At 41.9% G+C, this 27,876-nt stretch overlaps 1 protein-coding gene across 1 annotated transcript in view; it reads right to left on the bottom strand.

The window, feature by feature from the left end:
* The window catches only part of LOC142214340 (NACHT, LRR and PYD domains-containing protein 12-like), a 240,545-nt gene that overhangs the window by 153,981 nt on the left and 58,688 nt on the right, over positions 1-27,876 (bottom strand). The gene's annotated exons all lie outside the window — the stretch shown is intronic.

The following is a 27,876-nucleotide window of genomic DNA, read 5'->3' as shown; positions in this document are numbered from 1 at the left end:
GTGTCCATATATACAACACATGATAAGTGGTACTGTGCAGTGTCCATATATACAGGACAGGAGAAGTGGTACTGTGCAGTGTCCATATATACAGGACAGGAAAAGTGGTACTGTGCAGTGTCCATATATACAGGACAAGAGAAGTGGTACTGTGCAGTGTCCATTTATACAGGACAGGAGAAGTGGTACTGTGCAGTGTCTTTATATACAGGACAAGAGAAGTGTTACTGTGCAGTGTCCATATATACAGGACAGGAGAAGTAGTACTGTGCAGTGTCCATATATACAGGACAAGAGAAGTGGTACTGTGCAGTGTCCATATATACAGGACAGGAGAAGTGGTACTGTGCAGTGTCTTTATATACAGGACAAGAGAAGTGTTACTGTGCAGTGTCCATATATACAGGACAGGAGAAGTGGTACTGTGCAGTGTCCATATATACAGGACAGGAAAAGTGGTACTGTGCAGTGTCCATATATACAGGACAGGAGAAGTGGTACTGTGCAGTGTCCATATATACAGGACAGGAGAAGTACTGTGCAGTGTCCATATATACAGGACAAGAGAAGTGGTACTGTGCACTGTCCATATGTACAGGACAGAAGAAGTGGTACTGTGCAGTGTCCTTATATACAGGACAGGAGAAGTGGTACTGTGCAGTGTCCATATATACAGGAGAAGTGGTACTGTGCAGTGTCCATATATACAGGACAGGAAAAGTGGTACTGTGCAGTGTCCATATATACAGGAGAAGTGTTACTGTGCAGTGTCCATATATACAGGACAAGAGAAGTGGTACTGTGCAGTGTCCATATATACAGGACAGGACAAGTGGTACTGTGCAGTGTCCATATATACAACACATGATAAGTGGTACTGTGCAGTGTCCATATATACAGGACAGGAGAAGTGGTACTGTGCAGTGTCCATATATACAGGACAGGAAAAGTGGTACTGTGCAGTGTCCATATATACAGGACAAGAGAAGTGGTACTGTGCAGTGTCCATTTATACAGGACAGGAGAAGTGGTACTGTGCAGTGTCTTTATATACAGGACAAGAGAAGTGTTACTGTGCAGTGTCCATATATACAGGACAAGAGAAGTGGTACTGTGCAGTGTCCATATATACAGGACAGGAGAAGTGGTACTGTGCAGTGTCCATATATACAGGACAGGAGAAGTGGTACTGTGCAGTGTCCATATATACAGGACAAGAGAAGTGGTACTGTGCAGTGTCCATATATACAGGACAGGAGAAGTGGTACTGTGCAGTGTCCATATATACAGGACAAAAGAAGTGGTACTGTGCAGTGTCCAAATATACAGGACAGGAGAAGTGGTACTGTGCAGTGTCCATATATACAGGACAAGAGAAGTGGTACTGTGCAGTGTCCATATATACAGGACAGGAGAAGTGGTACTGTGCAGTGTCCATATATACAGGACAAGAGAAGTGGTACTGTGCACTGTCCATATGTACAGGACAGAAGAAGTGGTACTGTGCAGTGTCCATATATACAGGACAGGAGAAGTACTGTGCAGTGTCCATATATACAGGACAAGAGAAGTGGTACTGTGCACTGTCCATATGTACAGGACAGAAGAAGTGGTACTGTGCAGTGTCCTTATATACAGGACAGGAGAAGTGGTACTGTGCAGTGTCCATATATACAGGAGAAGTGGTACTGTGCAGTGTCCATATATACAGGACAGGAAAAGTGGTACTGTGCAGTGTCCATATATACAGGAGAAGTGTTACTGTGCAGTGTCCATATATACAGGACAAGAGAAGTGGTACTGTGCAGTGTCCATATATACAACACATGATAAGTGGTACTGTGCAGTGTCCATATATACAACACATGATAAGTGGTACTGTGCAGTGTCCATATATACAGGACAGGAGAAGTGGTACTGTGCAGTGTCCATATATACAGGACAGGAAAAGTGGTACTGTGCAGTGTCCATATATACAGGACAAGAGAAGTGGTACTGTGCAGTGTCCATTTATACAGGACAGGAGAAGTGGTACTGTGCAGTGTCTTTATATACAGGACAAGAGAAGTGTTACTGTGCAGTGTCCATATATACAGGACAAGAGAAGTGGTACTGTGCAGTTTCCATATATACAGGACAGGAGAAGTGGTACTGTGCAGTGTCCATATATACAGGACAGGAGAAGTGGTACTGTGCAGTGTCCATATATACAGGACAAGAGAAGTGGTACTGTGCAGTGTCCATATATACAGGACAGGAGAAGTGGTACTGTGCAGTGTCCATATATACAGGACAGGAGAAGTGGTACTGTGCAGTGTCCATATATACAGGACAAGAGAAGTGGTACTGTGCAGTGTCCATATATACAGGACAGGAGAAGTGGTACTGTGCAGTGTCCATATATACAGGACAGGAGAAGTGGTACTGTGCAGTGTCCATATATACAGGACAAAAGAAGTGGTACTGTGCAGTGTCCAAATATACAGGGCAGGAGAAGTGGTACTGTGCAGTGTCCATATATACAGGACAAGAGAAGTGGTACTGTGCAGTGTCCATATATACAGGACAGGAGAAGTGGTACTGTGCAGTGTCCATATATACAGGACAAGAGAAGTGGTACTGTGCACTGTCCATATGTACAGGACAGAAGAAGTGGTACTGTGCAGTGTCCTTATATACAGGACAGGAGAAGTGGTACTGTGCAGTGTCCATATATACAGGAGAAGTGGTACTGTGCAGTGTCCATATATACAGGACAGGAGAAGTGGTACTGTGCAGTGTCCATATATACAGGAGAAGTGTTACTGTGCAGTGTCCATATATACAGTACAAGAGAAGTGGTACTGTGCAGTGTCCATATATACAGGACAGGACAAGTGGTACTGTGCAGTGTCCATATATACAACACATGAGAAGTGGTACTGTGCAGTGTCCATATATACAGGACAGGAGAAGTGGTACTGTGCAGTGTCCATATATACAGGACAAGAGAAGTGGTACTGTGCAGTGTCCATATATACAGGACAGGAGAAGTGGTACTGTGCAGTGTCCATATATACAGGACAGGAGAAGTGGTACTGTGCAGTGTCCATATATACAGGACAGGAGAAGTGGTACTGTGCAGTGTCCATATATACAGGACAGGAGAAGTAGTACTGTGCAGTGTCCATATATACAGGACAAGAGAAGTGGTACTGTGCAGTGTCCATATATACAAGACAGGAGAAGTAGTACTGTGCAGTGTCCATATATACAGGACAAGAGAAGTGGTACTGTGCAGTGTCCATATATACAGGAGAAGTGGTACGGTGCAGTGTCCATATATACAGGACAGGAGAAGTAGTACTGTGCCGTGTCCATATATACAGGACAGGAGAAGTGGTACTGTGCCGTGTCCATATATACAGGACAAGAGAAGTGGTACTGTGCATTGTCCATTTATACAGGACAGGAGAAGAGGTACTGTGCAGTGTCTTTATATACAGGACAAGAGAAGTGTTACTGTGCAGTGTCCATATATACAGGACAAGAGAAGTGGTACTGTGCAGTGTCCATATATACAGGACAGGAGAAGTGGTACTGTGCAGTGTCCATATATACAGGACAGGATAAGTGGTACTGTGCAGTGTCCATATATACAGGACAAGAGAAGTGGTACTGTGCAGTGTCCATACATACAGGACAGGAGAAGTGGTACTGTGCAGTGTCCAAATATACAGGACAGGAGAAGTGGTACTGTGCAGTGTCCATATATACAGGACAAGAGAAGTGGTACTGTGCACTGTCCATATATACAGGAGAAGTGTTACTGTGCAGTGTCCATATATACAGGACAAGAGAAGTGGTACTGTGCAGTGTCCATATATACAGGACAGGAGAAGTGGTACTGTGCAGTGTCCATATATACAACACATGAAAAGTGGTACTGTGCAGTGTCCATATATACAGGACAGGAGAAGTGGTACTGTGCAGTGTCCATATATACAGGACAGGAGAAGTAGTACTGTGCAGTGTCCATATATACAGGTCAAGAGAAGTGGTACTGTGCAGTGTCCATATATACAGGACAGGAGAAGTGGTACTGTGCAGTGTCCTTATATACAGGACAGGAGAAGTGGTACTGTGCAGTGTCCATATATACAGGAGAAGTGTTACTGTGCAGTGTCCATATATACAGGACAAGAGAAGTGGTACTGTGCAGTGTCCATATATACAGGAGAAGTGTTACTGTGCAGTGTCCATATATACAGGACAAGAGAAGTGGTACTGTGCAGTGTCCATATATACAGGACAGGAGAAGTGGTACTGTGCAGTGTCCATATATACAGGACAGGAGAAGTAGTACTGTGCAGTGTCCATATATACAGGACAAGAGAAGTGGTACTGTGCAGTGTCCATATATACAGGACAGGAGAAGTGGTACTGTGCAGTGTCCATATATACAGGACAGGAGAAGTGGTACTGTGCAGTGTCCATATATACAGGACAGGAGAAGTGGTACTGTGCAGTGTCCATATATACAGGACAAGAGAAGTGGTACTGTGCAGTGTCCATATATACAGGACAGGAGAAGTAGTACTGTGCAGTGTCCATATATACAGGACAGGAGAAGTGGTACTGTGCAGTGTCCATATATACAGGACAGGATAAGTGGTACTGTGCAGTGTCCTTATATACAGGACAGGAGAAGTGGTACTGTGCAGTGTCCATATATACAGGAGAAGTGGTACTGTGCAGTGTCCATATATACAGGACAGGAAAAGTGGTACTGTGCAGTGTCCATATATACAGGAGAAGTGTTACTGTGCAGTGTCCATATATACAGGACAAGAGAAGTGGTACTGTGCAGTGTCCATATATACAGGACAGGACAAGTGGTACTGTGCAGTGTCCATATATACAACACATGATAAGTGGTACTGTGCAGTGTCCATATATACAGGACAGGAGAAGTGGTACTGTGCAGTGTCCATATATACAGGACAGGAAAAGTGGTACTGTGCAGTGTCCATATATACAGGACAAGAGAAGTGGTACTGTGCAGTGTCCATTTATACAGGACAGGAGAAGTGGTACTGTGCAGTGTCTTTATATACAGGACAAGAGAAGTGTTACTGTGCAGTGTCCATATATACAGGACAGGAGAAGTAGTACTGTGCAGTGTCCATATATACAGGACAAGAGAAGTGGTACTGTGCAGTGTCCATATATACGGGGCAGGAGAAGTGGTACTGTGCAGTGTCCATATATACAGGACAGGAGAAGTGGTACTGTGCAATGTATATATATACAGGACAGGAGAAGTGGTACTGTGCAGTGTCCATATATACGGGGCAGGAGAAGTGGTACTGTGCAGTGTCCATATGTACAGGACAGAAGAAGTGGTACTGTGCAGTGTCCTTATATACAGGACAGGAGAAGTGGTACTGTGCAGTGTCCATATATACAGGAGAAGTGTTACTGTGCAGTGTCCATATATACAGGACAAGAGAAGTGGTACTGTGCAGTGTCCATATATACAGGACAGGACAAGTGGTACTGTGCAGTGTCCATATATACAACACATGATAAGTGGTACTGTGCAGTGTCCATATATACAGGACAGGAGAAGTGGTACTGTGCAGTGTCCATATATACAGGACAGGAAAAGTGGTACTGTGCAGTGTCCATATATACAGGACAAGAGAAGTGGTACTGTGCAGTGTCCATTTATACAGGACAGGAGAAGTGGTACTGTGCAGTGTCTTTATATACAGGACAAGAGAAGTGTTACTGTGCAGTGTCCATATATACAGGACAAGAGAAGTGGTACTGTGCAGTGTCCATATATACAGGACAGGAGAAGTGGTACTGTGCAGTGTCCATATATACAGGACAGGAGAAGTGGTACTGTGCAGTGTCCATATATACAGGACAAGAGAAGTGGTACTGTGCAGTGTCCATATATACAGGACAGGAGAAGTGGTACTGTGCAGTGTCCATATATACAGGACAAAAGAAGTGGTACTGTGCAGTGTCCAAATATACAGGACAGGAGAAGTGGTACTGTGCAGTGTCCATATATACAGGACAAGAGAAGTGGTACTGTGCAGTGTCCATATATACAGGACAGGAGAAGTGGTACTGTGCAGTGTCCATATATACAGGACAAGAGAAGTGGTACTGTGCACTGTCCATATGTACAGGACAGAAGAAGTGGTACTGTGCAGTGTCCATATATACAGGACAGGAGAAGTACTGTGCAGTGTCCATATATACAGGACAAGAGAAGTGGTACTGTGCACTGTCCATATGTACAGGACAGAAGAAGTGGTACTGTGCAGTGTCCTTATATACAGGACAGGAGAAGTGGTACTGTGCAGTGTCCATATATACAGGAGAAGTGGTACTGTGCAGTGTCCATATATACAGGACAGGAAAAGTGGTACTGTGCAGTGTCCATATATACAGGAGAAGTGTTACTGTGCAGTGTCCATATATACAGGACAAGAGAAGTGGTACTGTGCAGTGTCCATATATACAACACATGATAAGTGGTACTGTGCAGTGTCCATATATACAACACATGATAAGTGGTACTGTGCAGTGTCCATATATACAGGACAGGAGAAGTGGTACTGTGCAGTGTCCATATATACAGGACAGGAAAAGTGGTACTGTGCAGTGTCCATATATACAGGACAAGAGAAGTGGTACTGTGCAGTGTCCATTTATACAGGACAGGAGAAGTGGTACTGTGCAGTGTCTTTATATACAGGACAAGAGAAGTGTTACTGTGCAGTGTCCATATATACAGGACAAGAGAAGTGGTACTGTGCAGTGTCCATATATACAGGACAGGAGAAGTGGTACTGTGCAGTGTCCATATATACAGGACAGGAGAAGTGGTACTGTGCAGTGTCCATATATACAGGACAAGAGAAGTGGTACTGTGCAGTGTCCATATATACAGGACAGGAGAAGTGGTACTGTGCAGTGTCCATATATACAGGACAGGAGAAGTGGTACTGTGCAGTGTCCATATATACAGGACAAGAGAAGTGGTACTGTGCAGTGTCCATATATACAGGACAGGAGAAGTGGTACTGTGCAGTGTCCATATATACAGGACAGGAGAAGTGGTACTGTGCAGTGTCCATATATACAGGACAAAAGAAGTGGTACTGTGCAGTGTCCAAATATACAGGGCAGGAGAAGTGGTACTGTGCAGTGTCCATATATACAGGACAAGAGAAGTGGTACTGTGCAGTGTCCATATATACAGGACAGGAGAAGTGGTACTGTGCAGTGTCCATATATACAGGACAAGAGAAGTGGTACTGTGCACTGTCCATATGTACAGGACAGAAGAAGTGGTACTGTGCAGTGTCCTTATATACAGGACAGGAGAAGTGGTACTGTGCAGTGTCCATATATACAGGAGAAGTGGTACTGTGCAGTGTCCATATATACAGGACAGGAGAAGTGGTACTGTGCAGTGTCCATATATACAGGAGAAGTGTTACTGTGCAGTGTCCATATATACAGTACAAGAGAAGTGGTACTGTGCAGTGTCCATATATACAGGACAGGACAAGTGGTACTGTGCAGTGTCCATATATACAACACATGAGAAGTGGTACTGTGCAGTGTCCATATATACAGGACAGGAGAAGTGGTACTGTGCAGTGTCCATATATACAGGACAAGAGAAGTGGTACTGTGCAGTGTCCATATATACAGGACAGGAGAAGTGGTACTGTGCAGTGTCCATATATACAGGACAGGAGAAGTGGTACTGTGCAGTGTCCATATATACAGGACAGGAGAAGTGGTACTGTGCAGTGTCCATATATACAGGACAGGAGAAGTAGTACTGTGCAGTGTCCATATATACAGGACAAGAGAAGTGGTACTGTGCAGTGTCCATATATACAAGACAGGAGAAGTAGTACTGTGCAGTGTCCATATATACAGGACAAGAGAAGTGGTACGGTGCAGTGTCCATATATACAGGACAGGAGAAGTAGTACTGTGCCGTGTCCATATATACAGGACAGGAGAAGTGGTACTGTGCCGTTTCCATATATACAGGACAAGAGAAGTGGTACTGTGCATTGTCCATTTATACAGGACAGGAGAAGTGGTACTGTGCAGTGTCTTTATATACAGGACAAGAGAAGTGTTACTGTGCAGTGTCCATATATACAGGACAAGAGAAGTGGTACTGTGCAGTGTCCATATATACAGGACAGGAGAAGTGGTACTGTGCAGTGTCCATATATACAGGACAGGATAAGTGGTACTGTGCAGTGTCCATATATACAGGACAAGAGAAGTGGTACTGTGCAGTGTCCATATATACAGGACAGGAGAAGTGGTACTGTGCAGTGTCCAAATATACAGGACAGGAGAAGTGGTACTGTGCAGTGTCCATATATACAGGACAAGAGAAGTGGTACTGTGCACTGTCCATATATACAGGAGAAGTGTTACTGTGCAGTGTCCATATATACAGGACAAGAGAAGTGGTACTGTGCAGTGTCCATATATACAGGACAGGACAAGTGGTACTGTGCAGTGTCCATATATACAACACATGAAAAGTGGTACTGTGCAGTGTCCATATATACAGGACAGGAGAAGTGGTACTGTGCAGTGTCCATATATACAGGACAGGAGAAGTAGTACTGTGCAGTGTCCATATATACAGGTCAAGAGAAGTGGTACTGTGCAGTGTCCATATATACAGGACAGGAGAAGTGGTACTGTGCAGTGTCCTTATATACAGGACAGGAGAAGTGGTACTGTTCAGTGTCCATATATACAGGAGAAGTGGTACTGTGCAGTGTCCATATATACAGGACAGGAGAAGTAGTACTGTGCAGTGTCCATATATACAGGACAAGAGAAGTGGTACTGTGCAGTGTCCATATATACAGGACAGGAGAAGTGGTACTGTGCAGTGTCCATATATACAGGACAGGAGAAGTGGTACTGTGCAGTGTCCATATATACAGGACAGGAGAAGTGGTACTGTGCAGTGTCCATATATACAGGACAAGAGAAGTGGTACTGTGCAGTGTCCATATATACAGGACAGGAGAAGTAGTACTGTGCAGTGTCCATATATACAGGACAAGAGAAGTGGTACTGTGCAGTGTCCATATATACAGGAGAAGCGGTACGGTGCAGTGTCCATATATACAGGACAGGAGAAGTAGTACTGTGCCGTGTCCATATATACAGGACAGGAGAAGTGGTACTGTGCCGTGTCCATATATACAGGACAAGAGAAGTGGTATTGTGCAGTGTCCAAATATACAGGACAGGAGAAGTGGTACTGTGCAGTGTCCATATATACAGGACAAGAGAAGTGGTACTGTGCAGTGTCCATATATACAGGACAGGAGAAGTACTGTGCAGTGTCCATATATACAGGACAAGAGAAGTGGTACTGTGCAGTGTCCATATATACGGGACAGGAGAAGTGGTACTGTGCAGTGTCCATATATACAGGACAGGAGAAGTGGTACTGTGCAGTGTCCATATATACAGGACAGGAGAAGTGGTACTGTGCAGTGTCCATATATACAGGAGAAGTGTTCCTGTGCAGTGTCCATATATACAGGACAAGAGAAGTGGTACTGTGCAGTGTCCATATATACAGGACAGGACAAGTGGTACTGTGCAGTGTCCATATATACAACACATGAAAAGTGGTACTGTGCAGTGTCCATATATACAGGACAGGAGAAGTGGTACTGTGCAGTGTCCATATATACAACACATGAGAAATGGTACTGTGCAGTGTCCATATATACAGGACAGGAGAAGTGGTACTGTGCAGTGTCCATATATACAACACATGAGAAATGGTACTGTGCAGTGTCCATATATACGGGGCAGGAGAAGTGGTACTGTGCAGTGTCCATATATACAGGACAGGAGAAGTGGTACTGTGCAGTGTCCATATATACAGGAGAAGTGGTACTGTGCAGTGTCCATATATACAGGACAGGAGAAGTGGTACTGTGCAGTGTCCATATATACAGGAGAAGTGTTCCTGTGCAGTGTCCATATATACAGGACAAGAGAAGTGGTACTGTGCAGTGTCCATATATACAGGACAGGACAAGTGGTACTGTGCAGTGTCCATATATACAACACATGAGAAGTGGTACTGTGCAGTGTCCATATATACAGGACAGGAGAAGTGGTACTGTGCAGTGTCCATATATACAGGACAGGAGAAGTGGTACTGTGCAGTCTCCATATATACAGGACAAGAGAAGTGGTACTGTGCAGTGTCCATATATACAGGACAGGAGAAGTGGTACTGTGCAGTGTCCATATATACACGACAAGAGAAGTGGTACTTTGCAGTGTCCATATATACAGGACAGGAGAAGTGGTACTGTGCAGTGTCCATATATACAGGACAAGAGAAGTGGTACTATGCACTGTCCATATATACAGGACAAGAGAAGTGGTACTGTGCAGTGTCCATATATACAGGACAGGAGAAGTGGTACTGTGCCGTGTCCATATATACAGGGCAGGAGAAGTGGTACTGTGCAGTGTCCATATATACAGGACAGGAGAAGTGGTACTGTGCAGTGTCCATATATACAGGACAGGAGAAGTGGTACTGTGCAGTGTCCGAATATACAGGACAGGAGAAGTGGTACTGTGCAGTGTCCATATATACAGGACAGGAGAAGTGGTACTGTGCAGTGTCCAAATATACAGGACAGGAGAAGTGGTACTGTGCAGTGTCCATATATACAGGACAGGAGAAGTGGTACTGTGCAGTGTCCGTATATACAGGACAGGAGAAGTGGTACTGCGCAGTGTCCGAATATACAGGACAGGAGAAGTGGTACTGTGCAGTGTCCATATATACAGGACAGGAGAAGTGGTACTGTGCAGTGTCCATATATACAGGACAGGAGAAGTGGTACTGTGCAGTGTCCATATATACAGGACAGGAGAAGTGGTACTGTGCAGTGTCCGAATATACAGGACAGGAGAAGTGGTACTGTGCACTTGTGTGTACACACTTTGTGTGTACTTCATGTTAGTGGTAAACACTAATCAATATTTTTGTATTTATTTATTTAAAAAAACTAGGAAATTTGATGGAAATTTGGAAAAAATTGCAATTTTCAAAATGTGAAATTCTCTGCTTTTCAGGCAGATAGTTATACCACCCAAATACATGAATAAATATTATCTCCCATATCTCTGCTTTATATCGGCATCATCTTTTGATTGTCTTTTAATTTATTTTGGACGTTACAAGGCTTATAAGTGTAACAGTGATTTTCCAGATTTACAAGAAAATTCCCCAAACCAATTTTTTAGGGACCGCTTCAGTTCTGAAAGGAATTATAAAGGCCTATATAATAGAAACCCCCATAAATCACCCCATTTTCAAAACTGCACCCCTCAAATTATTCAAAACAGCATTTGGGATGTTTGTTAACCCTTTAAGCTTTTCATAAGAATAAAAATAATATGGAGATGAAATTTAGACTTTTCATTTTTTTTTCACTAATACATTCATTTAGACCTAAACTTAACACATTCACAAAGGGTTAAAGGAGAAAATGCATCTCACATTTTGTTATGCAATTTCTCTCGTGCACAGAAATCCCCCACATGTGGGTGTAAACTGATTTTTGGGCAGACGGTAGCGCATGGAAGGGAAGGAGCGACACTGGGTGTGTGAACAGCAGATTTTGCTGGAATAATTTTCAGGCACCATGCCTCATTTGCAGAGCCCCTAGAGTACCAAAACAATGGAAACCCCCAAAAGTGACCCCATTTTAGAATCTACAACCCTCACAGAATTCATCAAGGGGTATAGTCAGCATTTAGACCCTACAGTTGTTTCACAGATTTTACTAACATTGGGATGTGTAAATGAAAAATTACTAAAATGTCACTTTATCCCCAAAGTTTTCATTTTCACAAGGGGTTAAAAGAGTAAAATCCCCCCACAGTTTGTTAAACAATTTCTCCTGAACACGGCAATACCCCATATGTGGCCATAGTATGCTGTATGGGTACATGGCGGGGCTCAGAATGGAAGGAGCGCTATTTGGCTTTTGGATGGAAGATTTTGCTGGAATAATTTTTAGGTGCCATGTCGCATTAGCAGAGCCCCTAGAGAACCAATACAGTGGAAACCCCCTAAAAGTGACCCCATTTTGGAAACTACACCCCTCATAGAATTTAGTAGTGAGCATTTTGGCCTCACAGCTGATTCACAGATTTTATTAACAATGGGACGTAAAAATTAAAAATTACTTTTTTTTCCAATTAATCGTCCATTTAGCGCCATATTTTTAATTTTGCAAGTAGCTAAAGAATTAAAAGCCCCCCACAGTTTGTTACACAATTTCTCCTGAACACGGCAATACCCCATATGTGGCCATAATCTGCTGTATGGGTACATGGCGGGGCTCAGAATCGAAAGAGCGCTATTTGGCTTTTGGAAAGCAGATGTTGCTGGAATAGTTTTCTGGTGCCATGTTGCATTAGCTGAGCCCCTAAAGTATGAATACAATGGAAACCCCTCAAAAGTTCGTGTAAAATTGGTTACTCAAGGCGGTCGCCTCTTGTGTGTGATGTTACCTGACTTGAAATTGAGGTTTATAGACTCCCTTAACTTCCTACCGATGAAATTAAGCCGTTTGCCAGAGGCGTTGGGTTTCTCGGGTTCAAAAGGCCATTTCCCCCATTTCTTCAACACCGAAGAAAATCAAAACTACGTGGGCCCTTTACCAGCACCAAAGTATTACAGGGTTGAATATATGATGCCTAGTGACAAAAAGGATTTTTTGGAGTTGTATGAGACGCAGAAAGGGTGTACTTTTGATTTTAAGGCCGAGTTAAAATCGTACTGTAAGCAGGACGTTGATGTTTTGAGAAGGGCCTGTGAACATTACAGGGAACGTGCTATGGAGATGACGAGAAAAGAAAAGAGAAAATACTGTAAGCGACAAAAGAGCCATGTTGTAAAAGTCGAGAGCATCGACCCTTTTCAGCTCATCACACTGGCCTCTGTGTGTATGGCTATGTACAGGTTTAAGTTTCTCCCCAAAAACACCATAGCCATTTTACCCACAGACAACTACCACAAAACTAAAAAATGTTACTCGACACCCGCTATACAGTGGCTCATGTACGTAGTGCACACAGAAAACATTGACATTCAGCACGCTTTGAGAGGGGGTGAAAAACAAGTAGGCAGATATTTTCTGGACGGCTATGCTGTAGTTAATGGGGAACACATAGCGTTTGAGTTTCAGGGTTGCTTTTACCACGGCTGCCCCACCTGCTATAACGAACACGACACCAATGCCATTACAAACACCAGTTACGGACAGCTGTACCACACCTTCTTTGTAAAAAAACCAGTTTTTACAGCGCTGCGGCTACACTGTACATGTGTTTTGGGAGCACGAGTGGCACGACATGGTAAAGAACGATTCTAACCTTCAGTCGTTCCTCCTTCACATGCGGTTCCCAACGCCGCTTGATCCTCGTGATGCGCTTTACGGCGGTAGGACTAACGCCATAAAGCTCTATCACAAACTGAGTGAAGGGGAGACTATACATTACTATGATTTCACCAGTCTGTATCCGTTTGTCAACAAAACAAAAACGTACCCTGTAGGTATCCCGACATCATTTATGAAAATTTTGGGTACATAAAAAATTACTTTGGTATTGGCAAAGTAAAAGTTTATCCGCCCCGTGACCTGTTCTTCCCTGTCCTACCTGTAAGTTAATGTTCCCCCTTTGCAAAACCTGCGCCGTTGGTTCAATGATGGATGTCTGCACGCACAGCGATGAACAACGCTCTCTGACAGGTACTTGGTGTACGATAGAATTGTTGGTGGCTTTGGATAAGGGTTACAGACTGGCAGAGATCTATGAGATTTGGCATTTCCCTGACACGACTGACAAACTGTTTGCGCCCTACATCGAGCTCCATCTTAGGGCTAAGCAAGAGGCATCGGGTTATCCAAGCTGGTGTACGGATTCTGATAAGAAAAAAGAATACGTTGACGCCTTTCTTGAAAAAGAAGGTGTACAGTTGGATCCGGCAAATATCGCCGTGAATCCTGCAAAAAGACAGGTCTCCAAACTCCAAAGTTTGCGCAGAGAGCTAATTTACCTCGCACCAGTATCGTGAATGACCCCGACGAACTCTTTAGGCTCGTCTTTCTCCCATACTACGAGGTCTCAGAGCTAAATTTCATCGATGATGAAACAGCCTCGGTCAATTGGAAATACGCAGAAGGGCACCACACAATCAACAGAAACACAAACATTTTTATAGCCTGTTTTACAACCGCCTACACCAGACTAGAGCTCTACAATCTGTTGGATGGTCTGCAGGAAAGGTGCCTGTATCACGACACAGACTCTGTTATTTTTGTTCATCGTGAAGGTGACTGGTGTCCCCCTTTAGGTGATTATTTGGGCGAGTTAACCAGCGAGATACCCGATAACACCTACATCACAGAATTTGTATCTACAGTACCAAAATCCTACGGTTACAAACTGAATACCGGTAAGACGGTTTGGAAGGTTAAGGGCATCACGCTGAACGTTGCTAATTCTAGGGACGTCAATTTTGAGAGTTTGAAGGATTTGGTTTTGGATTACATCCACAACCGTAGTCTTGAGACTCAGAAATGCATCTCTGTGGAGCAGCCCGGCATTGTTAGAAACAGGAAATTGTGGCAGATTGAAACAAGGCCTTTGCGCAAAACCCAGCGGTGTGTATACACAAAGAGACGGCTACAAGACGATTTTACCACACTACCTTTCGGTCTCTAAATAGCCTTATGACACACTTACACTATTCTTTTTCAGGCGAATTAGTTGCTCTTTTTAAGAAGTTCCTGGATCCTGTTTTTGAAAGACGGTCGCTGCACGATTTTACAGAAGGGTCATTCGTGTTTTAATACCATGGACACACGCCTACAACATCCTTTTTCATGCATATTGGCCGGTCCGTCCGGCTCTGGAAAAAGCTATTTTGTAACAAAACTGCTAGAAAATACTGACACATATTTATCACACAAACCCGATAATATTGTTTGGTTTTGTGCTTGTTGGCAAAAACTGTACGATGAACTCTCTTTATGCTTTCCACACATCAGGTTTATTGAAGGATTGCCGCATACATTTGTAGATGACGAGTTATTCCCGCCCGACAAAGTAAATTTGACAGTTGATGATCTTATGGAAACCGCTAGTGTAAACAATGAGCTTGAAAAGGCATTTACCAAGTACGTGCATCATAGAAACCTAAGTATTTTGTATCTGGTACAGAACATATTCTGTCAGGGTAAAAAAAAGTAGAACGATAAGTTTAAACACCAAGTACATGGTTCTCTTTAATAATCTGCGTTATAAATTGCAAATTCTAACATTAGCGAGACAGATGTATCCTGGGAAAACACGTTTCTTCTTGGAGGCTTTTGAGGATGCTACGCGGGAGCCTTATGGGCACCTGCTAGTAGATTTAAGGGCTACCACCCCCGACCACCTCGGGGCTCTGCCGGCTGTGTATATTCTAAAGAAAAATACTTTTAAAAAGTGAGATTTAGAAGGTTAAGCACATTCTAGCCCGACTACGTAGCAGCGGCAAGATGCCGGAGAGATTACGCCGTAATTGGGCTCTCTTAAAAATGCTTGTAAAAGCAACGCCTTCTGTCAGGAAATCTATTTTGTGTCATGCCAGTGATGATTTAATAGTGTCCATAGGTGAGATCGCCTTAAACATCTTGAAAGGACGAATTCCACTAAAGGAACGTCAGAAAAAGATACTAAAGAAGTGGCGTAAAGCTATAAGGAGGCTGTGTGATAAAACAATCTCCATAAAGATAAAGAAGCGCTTAGTGAATCAGACGGGTGGATTCATAGGTCCGCTATTGGGATTTGCAATTCTGTTAATAACGAGTTTGCTTTTTAACAAATAATGAATCATGCAGAGAAAATGTACTTGGTGCCCAAACACGAACTCAACAGAATAAGTCAAGTCTTTACACCGCCACCCGATGTAAGACAGAGCGTAATACAACGCTTGGATACTGAAATGAGCGATATTTTACACAGTCAATGCAATAGAAAAATCACAGCCCAAGTTGGCCTAAAATTTGGTATAAACTTAAGCATCCAAGAGCATATTCATATCAAATTCAAATACAATGTCCAAAAACATATATATGTATATATATGGGTCACTCACTCTTCACGGCGTATAAGAAAATCGCAGCGAGACTTCTTGGTTCCTCCGGCTTGGAACACAGATACAAACGACATGGAAAGAGACGTGAAGTCCAGCGAAATCCTTATTAATAAAAATTGTTCACTTTATTTAATCCATGATAAAAAATACATGCATCTCCATATATAGTGCGTGGCTCAAGGCGTATGGATGACTGAGACCACAGCAGATGTCAGTGACAGACTTAGACTGACCAGCTGACGCGTTTCGAAACAAATCGTTTCTTACTCATAGCTTGGTATGTCTAATCAGCCCACACCCTTATATGGCGGAAGGAGTTGTACATAAAAACAGCTGAAATCTAAACTGAGCAGATTACATATCTCAATTTATCAAAGAAACGTACAAAACCCAAAACGAACAGGACAAAACAAAAAAACACATTAAATGCATTCGATGCAAAAAACAATAAAAATGAAATGAAAATAAATTAAAACAAATAGTCCGTTATGACATGTGCTGCAAATGAAATATTATTTGAGCTAACAATATATTATATTAATATGACAAAATTGTGGCACTGTATTTTTGCTAGAGAAACAACGGTGTTAAAGAAAAGGAAGGAACCTCAATGATGAAGCACTAACTATAATTGTGATGAAATATTCACATGCATGTATAAATACATGCATGTGCATCACACATTGGGTCTCAGCCCTAACTAATGCACAAACTGTTTAAATATTCTACAAACAACACAATATGCATAAAGATTGAACCCAATTCAAACTGAAATGGTGTACTCTAAATATTGAAGGAAAATATATAACTCACCATGAATAACCCCAAAACAGAGGCCTGACTCCGCGATGAGCTATGTAAACATAACCATTCTAAATCTAAATGAGGGTCAAGGACTGTGCGCATGCGCTATACAAGACCATGTGTAAAACTACGGAGACGCGATCTCGCAATATTGGCAGTATAGGTGCGTTCATTGCGAGATCGCGTCTCCGTAGTTTTACACATGGTCTTGTATAGCGCATGCGCACAGTCCTTGACCCTCATTTAGATTTAGAATGGTTATGTTTACATAGCTCATCGCGGAGTCAGGCCTCTGTTTTGGGGTTATTCATGGTGAGTTATATATTTTCCTTCAATATTTAGAGTACACCATTTCAGTTTGAATTGGGTTCAATCTTTATGCATATTGTGTTGTTTGTAGAATATTTAAACAGTTTGTGCATTAGTTAGGGCTGAGACCCAATGTGTGATGCACATGCATGTATTTATACATGCATGTGAATATTTCATCACAATTATAGTTAGTGCTTCATCATTGAGGTTCCTTCCTTTTCTTTAACACCGTTGTTTCTCTAGCAAAAATACAGTGCCACAATTTTGTCATATTAATATAATATATTGTTAGCTCAAATAATATTTCATTTGCAGCACATGTCATAACGGACTATTTGTTTTAATTTATTTTCATTTCATTTTTATTGTTTTTTGCATCGAATGCATTTAATGTGTTTTTTTGTTTTGTCCTGTTCGTTTTGGGTTTTGTACGTTTCTTTGATAAATTGAGATATGTAATCTGCTCAGTTTAGATTTCAGCTGTTTTTATGTACAACTCCTTCCGCCATATAAGGGTGTGGGCTGATTAGACATACCAAGCTATGAGTAAGAAACGATTTGTTTCGAAACGCGTCAGCTGGTCAGTCTAAGTCTGTCACTGACATCTGCTGTGGTCTCAGTCATCCATACGCCTTGAGCCACGCACTATATATGGAGATGCATGTATTTTTTATCATGGATTAAATAAAGTGAACAATTTTTATTAATAAGGATTTCGCTGGACTTCACGTCTCTTTCCATGTCGTTGATATTTTACACAGCTCTGACTTACTGGATGATGTGAAAATTAAAAGGTACACGGACATAATGCAAAAGTACTTGGTTCTCGCTAAGCAGAGTGCTAAGGAGCTAGCAACTTTACACCTTGTTAACCAGTCTGAGCCTGATCATCAACAATTGCCAAATACAACTGCTAATAAAAGCGATTCGATTCATGAGGTTGTAAAGCATGTTAACCCCCGTTTTAAGAAGAATGCTGAACTTTTGTTAAGTAGGATGCTGCAGAGTGGTGAGGTTGCGACCTGGAATGATAGGGGTGAATTTATTTACAAGGGTGACGTTGTTCCTGGCTCTAACATGCTGGACCTTGTGCGCAACGCTACGCAAAGCCATAGGCTCTCAAGAAACAAAGCCCTGCTGGGATGGGATGTGTTTATGCTGGCCATGGCGGACATAAATATACCTTCTACTGTTGTAGGTAATTCATCTACGAGAGAAATTCGGGACGGTTTAAAAACGAACCTGATTGAGTCTCCTGTACATGTCACCCCTAAGCGCCATCTCCTGGTCAAACTCTCTTCAGCTATTGGTGTTACAAAAGCCAGCTTATTTCCGAAACAGCGCGTTCCTTCAATATTACAAGTTTCTTGGTTAAGCTTGTAAATTGTAAATACTGTTCATGTGTATATTATGATGCAGTGTAACGGCGTATTATTATATAATGTAACTCGGATTTGCTGAATAAAGTTATTGAAACATTGCCTGTTTTACTGTGTTTAATCCGTATACAAGCTAATAACTCGCTCTGAAAATACATTGACATCATCATTCTAATTCAATCAGTCTCTAGTGAGACGGCTAAACTATATAAGACATACCAGCCCTTGTCTCTGTATACTCCTAATAAACGATAGGAGAGAGGCATCCTTATCATTCTAATTCCAGCAACCTATAACAACACACCTTTATATAAAAGCCTCACACATTATCAGGCCTGGATCAAATTAACATTCTTGATCACATCGCATTCTTCAACCTCCGGAATGCGCGCAGCTGGTCCCTCTGAAGGGAGGGGTGCGAGGGACTTGTCCAGACATGCCTATGTAGGCCGGATGGGGGTGTGGATGGGTGGGGACGCCTGTCAACACACAAAGGAAAGGGGGTGTAACGGGGAGGAAAGGGGCGTAACAGGGCGGAAAGGGGAGGGTTGACATGAGGTGTTTTGGGCATTAAGGGCGTGGCCACCTGTCAACATCAAAGGAGGGGGCGGGGCTTGGGAGTTTGACGAAACATAGCGATGCTTCACTACTAACACTCTCTCTCCTTTAGCTGCTCCGATCAGAATAGTGGCCTTTATGATATTCCTCCCCAGCTCTGTGACACGTAGCCTGGTGCCATTGCACAATCTCGGTGCATCAAGATTACGCATCAGCAGAACTGGGACGCCAACCCAGCCCATCGCTTCTTTCCATTTCTGCGCATTGCAAAATCTCCACGCTTTATTCGTTCTTTCCATTTTTAGGAGCCTGTGGCTGCTGTAGTCGGGACTCGCATCATACTCCAATGCATTGTGTTCAAAAACACTCCAAGTGTTTCAAATGAATGTTCGCCACCGCTGCTCCACCCTTTCAACAACAGCCTATCTCCGAGCTTCTGCTTCCTCCAAAGTCTCAGCAGCTCTCTGGGATGCTGTATATTCAGCAAACTGCTGCCGCTGATGGTTCGCCTGCTCCGGCAGCTCTCAAGCTGGCCTGCCACTGAACTTGTTCCTTGCGTCATGCCTGTCATTGTTCCAAGATCTCCACAGGTCGCTAGGACGCCATATAAGGAGCGTGATGTTGGTGTCAATGATCTGCCTGTTTTGGCGTTTCGGCTGCTCTAAGAGCCACTTGACGCCTAGCTTGCTCAATCCTTCTCAGTTCTGCTTGAGAATTGTGTTAACTTCTGGCTTCCTTCATAGCTCTCGTTTTTTTTAGAATTTTACGAAAATTAGATTCTCGTTTTCCCGGCATGTTTAAAATTGGGAAACTGCCAATTTGGATTAAATTGAAAACAACAAATGAAAGGTAAATCAAAATTCACCAGCGAACACAAACTGATCACAACTCAAACAACAATATCCGAGCTGCTAAGCAACCAAACAACAACGAAACCAAATGAAAGCAAACATGGCAAAGCAAGTAACTCTGATTTAGAAAGCAAAAGACCATAAGTAAAGAGAATGAAACAAAACCAAAACAACAATCCTGCGATTCCCATATCAAATACCTCATCACTTAAACGCAAAATTGCAGCTATTTTTCTCTATTACAGAGAAATTTTTTAGCCCATTTTTTTTTATTACTGACACATTTTTCATTTCTCTTTGAACCCAATTCTGAAGTCCACGTACACAAAGTTGCGGGCAGAAGCTAGTTTATAATATTAGTAGGATAGCATAGTATTAACATAAATTGGTAACAGTCGTGAAGCCATGTCATTTACCGGGATAAAAATTACCGTATTTTTCGGACTATAAGACGCACCCAGGTTTTAGAGGAGAAAAATAGGGAAAAAAAATTTTCAGGCAAAAAATGGTAAAATATTTAATATATGGGAGTTGTAGTTTTGGAACAGCTGCAAGGCCACATTGACAGGTGACCCTGCAGCTGTACGGGGATGTATAGGGCGTTTTTTTTGTGGGGCCAGGTGTAGACCGGGCATTTTCAGACACAGGGATACCTAATGTATATGTTTCACAGTAATGTTATACTTTTATATGTACTCTAGGGAAAGGAGGTGAACTTTTATTTATTTTATTTTTTATTTTTTTTAAGTGGTTTTTTTTTTTTTTTTTACTATTTTAATATCCCCCGCCTAGGGGGCTTGAACCTGCAATCATTTGATTGCAAGTCCCATAGACGGCAATACAAGTGTATTGCCGTCTATGGGAGATTCTATACATTACTATCGCGGAGGGTCATAGACCAGCCGCGATAGTAATATATATCTATGACAGGCCTGGGAGCCTTCATTAGTCTCCCGGCTGTCATCGGAACAGGTCGGCTCCTGCGGCCTCGCCGTGCAGGAGCCGGCCTGCATCACTAAAGGTATGAGGCCGGTGGGGGTGGGGGGGCTAACTAACTGTCGGGACCTGCGGTGGAGGAGTGGGTTTGCAGCATGGCCGTGCTACTGCCACCGCTGGTTTTCTTCAGCGGCAGTAGCGTGGCAATCCGCAGGCCCCGGCAGCTAAGACAGTCCCCGGCATCTGCTGTAATAGACCGGCGGATGCCGGGGAGTGTCTTAGCTGCCGGGGCCTGCAGTATAGTCACACTTCTGCCGCTGAAGAAAACCAGCGGTGGCAGTAGCGCGGCAATCTGCAGGCCCCGGCAGCTAAGACACTCCCCGGCATCCACCGGTCTATTACAGCAGATGCCGGGGACTGTCTTAGCTGCCGGGGCCTGCGGATTGCCGCGCTACTGCCGCTGAAGAAAACCAGCGGTGACAGTAGCGCGGCCATGCTGCAAACCCACATTCAGACTATAAGACGCACCCTCGTTTTCCTCCGAAATTTGGGGGAAAAAAATGCGTCTTATAGTCCGAAAAATACGGTAACCGATGTGTTAATTCAGGTTACAAACTATCTATGTGCCAAATTTCATCCAAATCCATTCAGCCGTTTTTGCGTGATTGAGGAACAAACATACAAACATACAAACTTTCACATTTAATATTAGTAGGATAGGATTAACCTATCTAACTTTCTTTTAATAGAAAATCTGTTGTAAAGTTCTCATTAGCAATAATCCAACATAGTTACATAGTAGATGAGGTTGGATAAAGACATCAGTCCATCAAGTCCAACCTATAACCCTACAATCCCTACAGTGTTGATCCAGGGGAAGGCAAAAAAAAACCCATGAGGCTCATGACAATTGCCCTATTTCAGGGGAAAAAATTCCTTCCTGACTCTAAATCTGGCATGGAGGACAACCTATATGATCAACCTATGCATGGAGGATCAACAAAAAACTGCGCTGACCTGAAATCTCATTAAAAAGTTTTTAATCAAAAACACACTAATATACACACGACGCTAATTTTGTAGCGTTTCGGGGTGACTCCCCTTTCTCAAGTGACAAAACCAGAGCAAAGTTGAACCTTAAAATAAAACATACATACAAAAGAATAATCACTAAAAGTGAACATTTACTTAAAAAGAATTACTTTAAAAACTAATAAATATATACACATTTCATAGTAGCAAACTCAAATCTGACCCACTAATAAGAATTTGATAAAACATAAGGCAGAACTGTGGACATTAGAAGAAAAACTCTTTTTCATTAAAAACCATGAAAATTCATAATGGAAGCTACCCATAATGTATGTGTTTAGATGCTGGTGAGGCATGTACCTGTAGTCCAAGATGAACAAAAGACTCTTTTTCATATGAAAATCATAAAAAACACCCATAAAAATCCATAATGGAAGCTATCCGTAATGTATATGTTTAGATGCTGGTGAGGCATGTACCTGTAGTCCAAGATGAACGCGTCTGCGATGCTCCGAAGTGTGTCTGAATACATTGGCGTCCGCATGGTCTATATGTAGGTCTTAAAAGACCGCGAAATCACTTGCGCATGCGTGCTCAGCCCTGATAGCGAGTCCACGTATCAATCATTCCTACAATGAGGCCTGGAGATCGTTGGAACGCAGGACGGACCGCGCATGCGCTTTACCTTTTCTCAACCCGAGGTCTGGTTTTGATTGAACCGCATTACGATTGCGTTCTAATTAGAGGCTTTAACCACAGCAATATGCTTAAGGTAAGTGTTTGGATTGTCAATTGGCATTCAGCACATGTTACTATTGACTCAAAATGGTTATTTGAATCGTTATTATACTGATTATATATTAAAATACTAAGTTCCAAACACATCCTCATGGAATGCTTCACTTATGAGTTAGTATACAGAAGACTCCTTTAGTTATTATTGGATCTATATACATAGTTACCCAAATTGATATAGGGAGTGGATTTGCTACAAATATACTACTTCACTTGTTTCTTGTTGGAAATAGTTGGATTATTAGTAGGGAACCCAAATTATTTCGAGATATCCTCAAGTGACTCGTTTAAACCATCGGGCATGAGTGTTTGAAGTTTGAAGATCCAATACATCTCTTTCTTTTTAAGCATGTCAAATCTATTGGAGAAGTATTTAGGAATCTGTTCTAAGGGAGTAATTATAAAATTAGTAAACTCGCAGTTGTGTTTCCATTTTGCGTGTCTGGATATACTGTGTACTGTGTTCACAATAAAAGTGAACATTTACTTAAAAAGAATTACTTTAAAAACTAATAAATATATACACATTTCATAGTAGCAAACTCAAATCTGACCCACTAATAAGAATTTGATAAAACATAAGGCAGAACTGTGGACATTAGAAGAAAAACTCTTTTTCATTAAAAACCATGAAAATTCATAATGGAAGCTACCCATAATGTATGTGTTTAGATGCTGGTGAGGCATGTACCTGTAGTCCAAGATGAACAAAAGACTCTTTTTCATATGAAAATCATAAAAAACACCCATAAAAATCCATAATGGAAGCTATCCGTAATGTATATGTTTAGATGCTGGTGAGGCATGTACCTGTAGTCCAAGATGAACGCGTCTGCGATGCTCCGAAGTGTGTCTGAATACATTGGCGTCCGCATGGTCTATATGTAGGTCTTAAAAGACCGCGAAATCACTTGCGCATGCGTGCTCAGCCCTGATAGCGAGTCCACGTATCAATCATTCCTACAATGAGGCCTGGAGATCGTTGGAACGCAGGACGGACCGCGCATGCGCTTTACCTTTTCTCAACCCGAGGTCTGGTTTTGATTGAACCGCATTACGATTGCGTTCTAATTAGAGGCTTTAACCACAGCAATATGCTTAAGGTAAGTGTTTGGATTGTCAATTGGCATTCAGCACATGTTACTATTGACTCAAAATGGTTATTTGAATCGTTATTATACTGATTATATATTAAAATACTAAGTTCCAAACACATCCTCATGGAATGCTTCACTTATGAGTTAGTATACAGAAGACTCCTTTAGTTATTATTGGATCTATATACATAGTTACCCAAATTGATATAGGGAGTGGATTTGCTACAAATATACTACTTCACTTGTTTCTTGTTGGAAATAGTTGGATTATTAGTAGGGAACCCAAATTATTTCGAGATATCCTCAAGTGACTCGTTTAAACCATCGGGCATGAGTGTTTGAAGTTTGAAGATCCAATACATCTCTTTCTTTTTAAGCATGTCAAATCTATTGGAGAAGTATTTAGGAATCTGTTCTAAGGGAGTAATTATAAAATTAGTAAACTCGCAGTTGTGTTTCCATTTTGCGTGTCTGGATATACTGTGTTTTTCATAACCATTGGTCACATTTGAACGATGTTTGTTCATTCTCTCCCGGAGACACATTATAGTTCGACCAACATATTGAAGATTACATGAACACGTTAGGACGTAAATTACATATGAGGAAGCGCAGTCTAATTTGGTTTTAATAGGAAAAATTTCCCCAGTTGAGCTACTGCATACCTCTGTTATATTATGGGATATATTTACGCAGCATTTACACTTCTGACCACCACACCTAAAGCTCCCTCTTATTGCCGGGTTACTCATCTCTTTATTCATTTTAGCTTTTTCTCTTATTTTACTAGGTGCAACCATGCTTTTGAGTGTACGGGCCCTTCTGAAAGTGATTCCTGGCTGGTTGGGTAAAATGTCCTTCAAGTATTTATCATTCTTCAAAATATTCCAATATTTGCCTAAAATTTGTCTTACAGATTTGTGTGCAACATTGTAAGTGGTAATAAAATTGAATTTATATGATTCAGACTCCTGTTTGTATTTAGGAATTAAGCATTCCTTTTGAGTTAATGCCTCTGATCGTCTTTTCGCTGCCTGAATAATGGAGGTTGGGTATTTCTTCTCTTTAAACCTTTTTGTTATGACTTCACTTTGTTCAGTGAAGTCTTTATCGTTTGTACAGTTTCTCCTAATCCTCTTATATTGACTGAAAGGCACATTCTTTTTCCATTTATGGAAATGTAGGCTGTCAAAACTAAGGAGACTATTACAGTCCACACTTTTAAAAAATGTTTTCGTGTGGATTTGATTGTCTGCACTCATTAAAAGTAAATCTAAAAATTCAATCTGACCGGGATCGACTTTCCCAGAAAATTGGAGTCCCCATACGTTTTTATTCAAGTATTGGTTGAATTCTAGAAAGGATTCAGGTGATCCACCCCAAATAAACAATAAGTCATCGATATAACGTCTATAATAGACAATATATTTTGACCATGAATGTATGTTCCAAATGAGTGATTCCTCCAGTGCGCCCATAACTAGATTTGCAAAGCTTGGTGCAAACCGCGTCCCCATGGCAGTTCCCCGTACTTGTAAGAATGTGTCCCCTAGAAAGGAGAATACATTATGTGTAAGAATGAATTCTATCCCTACTAAAATAAATTCTTTTTGATTTTGTGGCATTGAGGTATCTTGTTTCAGAAAGTGTGAGATTGCCTCAATTCCTTGTTTGTGATTGATGTTGCTATATAAAGAGGCTACATCTAGAGTCGCCCAATGGTAGTTGGGGAGCCATTCTATTGGGATTAAAGAATTGATTACATCTGTTGAATCTTTTGTATAAGATTTTAAAGAGGTAACATACTTATGTAGATGAATATCAATATAATGGGACAGATTTCGGGTGATGGAGTTAAGACCAGAAATGATCGGTCGACCGGGGGGGTTAACTGGATCTTTATGTATTTTTGGGAGATGATAGAATAAACTTGCTGTGGGGTTTGTGATTTGTAAATATTCTTTTTCTTTTTTTGAGAGAATACCATCCGTATAGGCTTTATTGATAAATATCAGATATTCTTTTAAATGAAGAGTGGTGGGATCTGTATCTAACTTGATGTAATAATTTGTATCTGCTAGAATCCTATTTGCTTCCTGTATGTAACATTCTCTATTCTGCACCATTACGTGGACTCGCTATCAGGGCTGAGCACGCATGCGCAAGTGATTTCGCGGTCTTTTAAGACCTACATATAGACCATGCGGACGCCAATGTATTCAGACACACTTCGGAGCATCGCAGACGCGTTCATCTTGGACTACAGGTACATGCCTCACCAGCATCTAAACATATACATTACGGATAGCTTCCATTATGGATTTTTATGGGTGTTTTTTATGATTTTCATATGAAAAAGAGTCTTTTGTTCATCTTGGACTACAGGTACATGCCTCACCAGCATCTAAACACATACATTATGGGTAGCTTCCATTATGAATTTTCATGGTTTTTAATGAAAAAGAGTTTTTCTTCTAATGTCCACAGTTCTGCCTTATGTTTTATCAAATTCTTATTAGTGGGTCAGATTTGAGTTTGCTACTATGAAATGTGTATATATTTATTAGTTTTTAAAGTAATTCTTTTTAAGTAAATGTTCACTTTTAGTGATTATTCTTTTGTATGTATGTTTTATTTTAAGGTTCAACTTTGCTCTGGTTTTGTCACTTGAGAAAGGGGAGTCACCCCGAAACGCTACAAAATTAGCGTCGTGTGTATATTAGTGTGTTTTTGATTAAAAACTTTTTAATGAGATTTCAGGTCAGCGCAGTTTTTTGTTGATCCTCCATGCATAGGTTGATCATATAGGTTGTCCTCCATTACAGTGTACTATTCCCTATGGGGAAGTAGTTTAAACTGCTGCTCTTAAATACCTGATACTAAATAGAATTAATTTTACAAACGTAACGGATCAGCTCGGTGCAACCCTTATTTTTTCTAAATCTGGCAGTCAGTATAAAAACCCTGGATCAACGTGCCTTAAAATCTAGAATCCATAACCTGTTATATTTTTCTCTTCATGAAAGGCATCCAGGCATTGCCATCCCACTCTGTCTGATGGACCCTCTGAAACATTTTGATATCTCTTACAATGTCTATAGATTAAAGGGGTTGTCCCATCACAAGGATCCTATCTATACTGCTTGTTAATGTGGATGTAAGACTTTTCCTAAATACATTGCTTCAGCAAAACGGCTTTGTTTGTCCACTATCTTACTTTATTCAGTTCATTGTTTACACATCCCTTGACTTATCTGGTCAAAAGTCCAGTGATGTATCTGCCTGCTGTGAGGGGCGAGGGAGGAGTGGCTAAGTGCAGGGAGAGTGCCTGTGTCTCTCTATTTTATTAGTCGACCCCCCCCCCCCCCAGGGGGCTTGAACCTGCAGTCATTTGATTGCAATTCCTATAGACGTCAATACAACTGTATTGCCGTCTATGGGACATTCTGTATATTACTATGACAGCTGGTCATAGACCCAGCCGCAATACTAATATAGCAGTGACAGGCCTGGGAGCCTTCATCAGGCTCCCGGCTGTCACCGAAACAGGTCGGCTCCTGCGATATTACCACGCAGGAGCCAGCCTGCAACTTGTCAGATATGGGGCCGATAGGGACTGGCTCCGGGGGGATTTTTTACACCTTGTAGGGGAAGGGGCCGCCAATACAGACCCGGCATCCGCTGTAATAGAAAGGCGGATGCCAGAGGGTTAGACGCTGGCACATCGCTACGCTCCTGAGTTGCATGAAGCCAGCAGCGGCAGGAGCGATGCTGCTATTCTGCGGGAAGGAGGGGGGGGGGGCGGAGGAGCGGAATAGCAGCATCGCTCCTGCCGCTGCTGGCTTCATGCAGGGCAG

Source organism: Leptodactylus fuscus, chromosome 7, assembly GCF_031893055.1.
Source record: "Leptodactylus fuscus isolate aLepFus1 chromosome 7, aLepFus1.hap2, whole genome shotgun sequence".
NCBI classification, from domain to species: Eukaryota; Metazoa; Chordata; class Amphibia; order Anura; family Leptodactylidae; genus Leptodactylus; species Leptodactylus fuscus.
The sequence above is the reverse complement of the archived record's forward strand: the minus strand, read 5'-3'. Positions and strand labels throughout refer to the sequence as shown.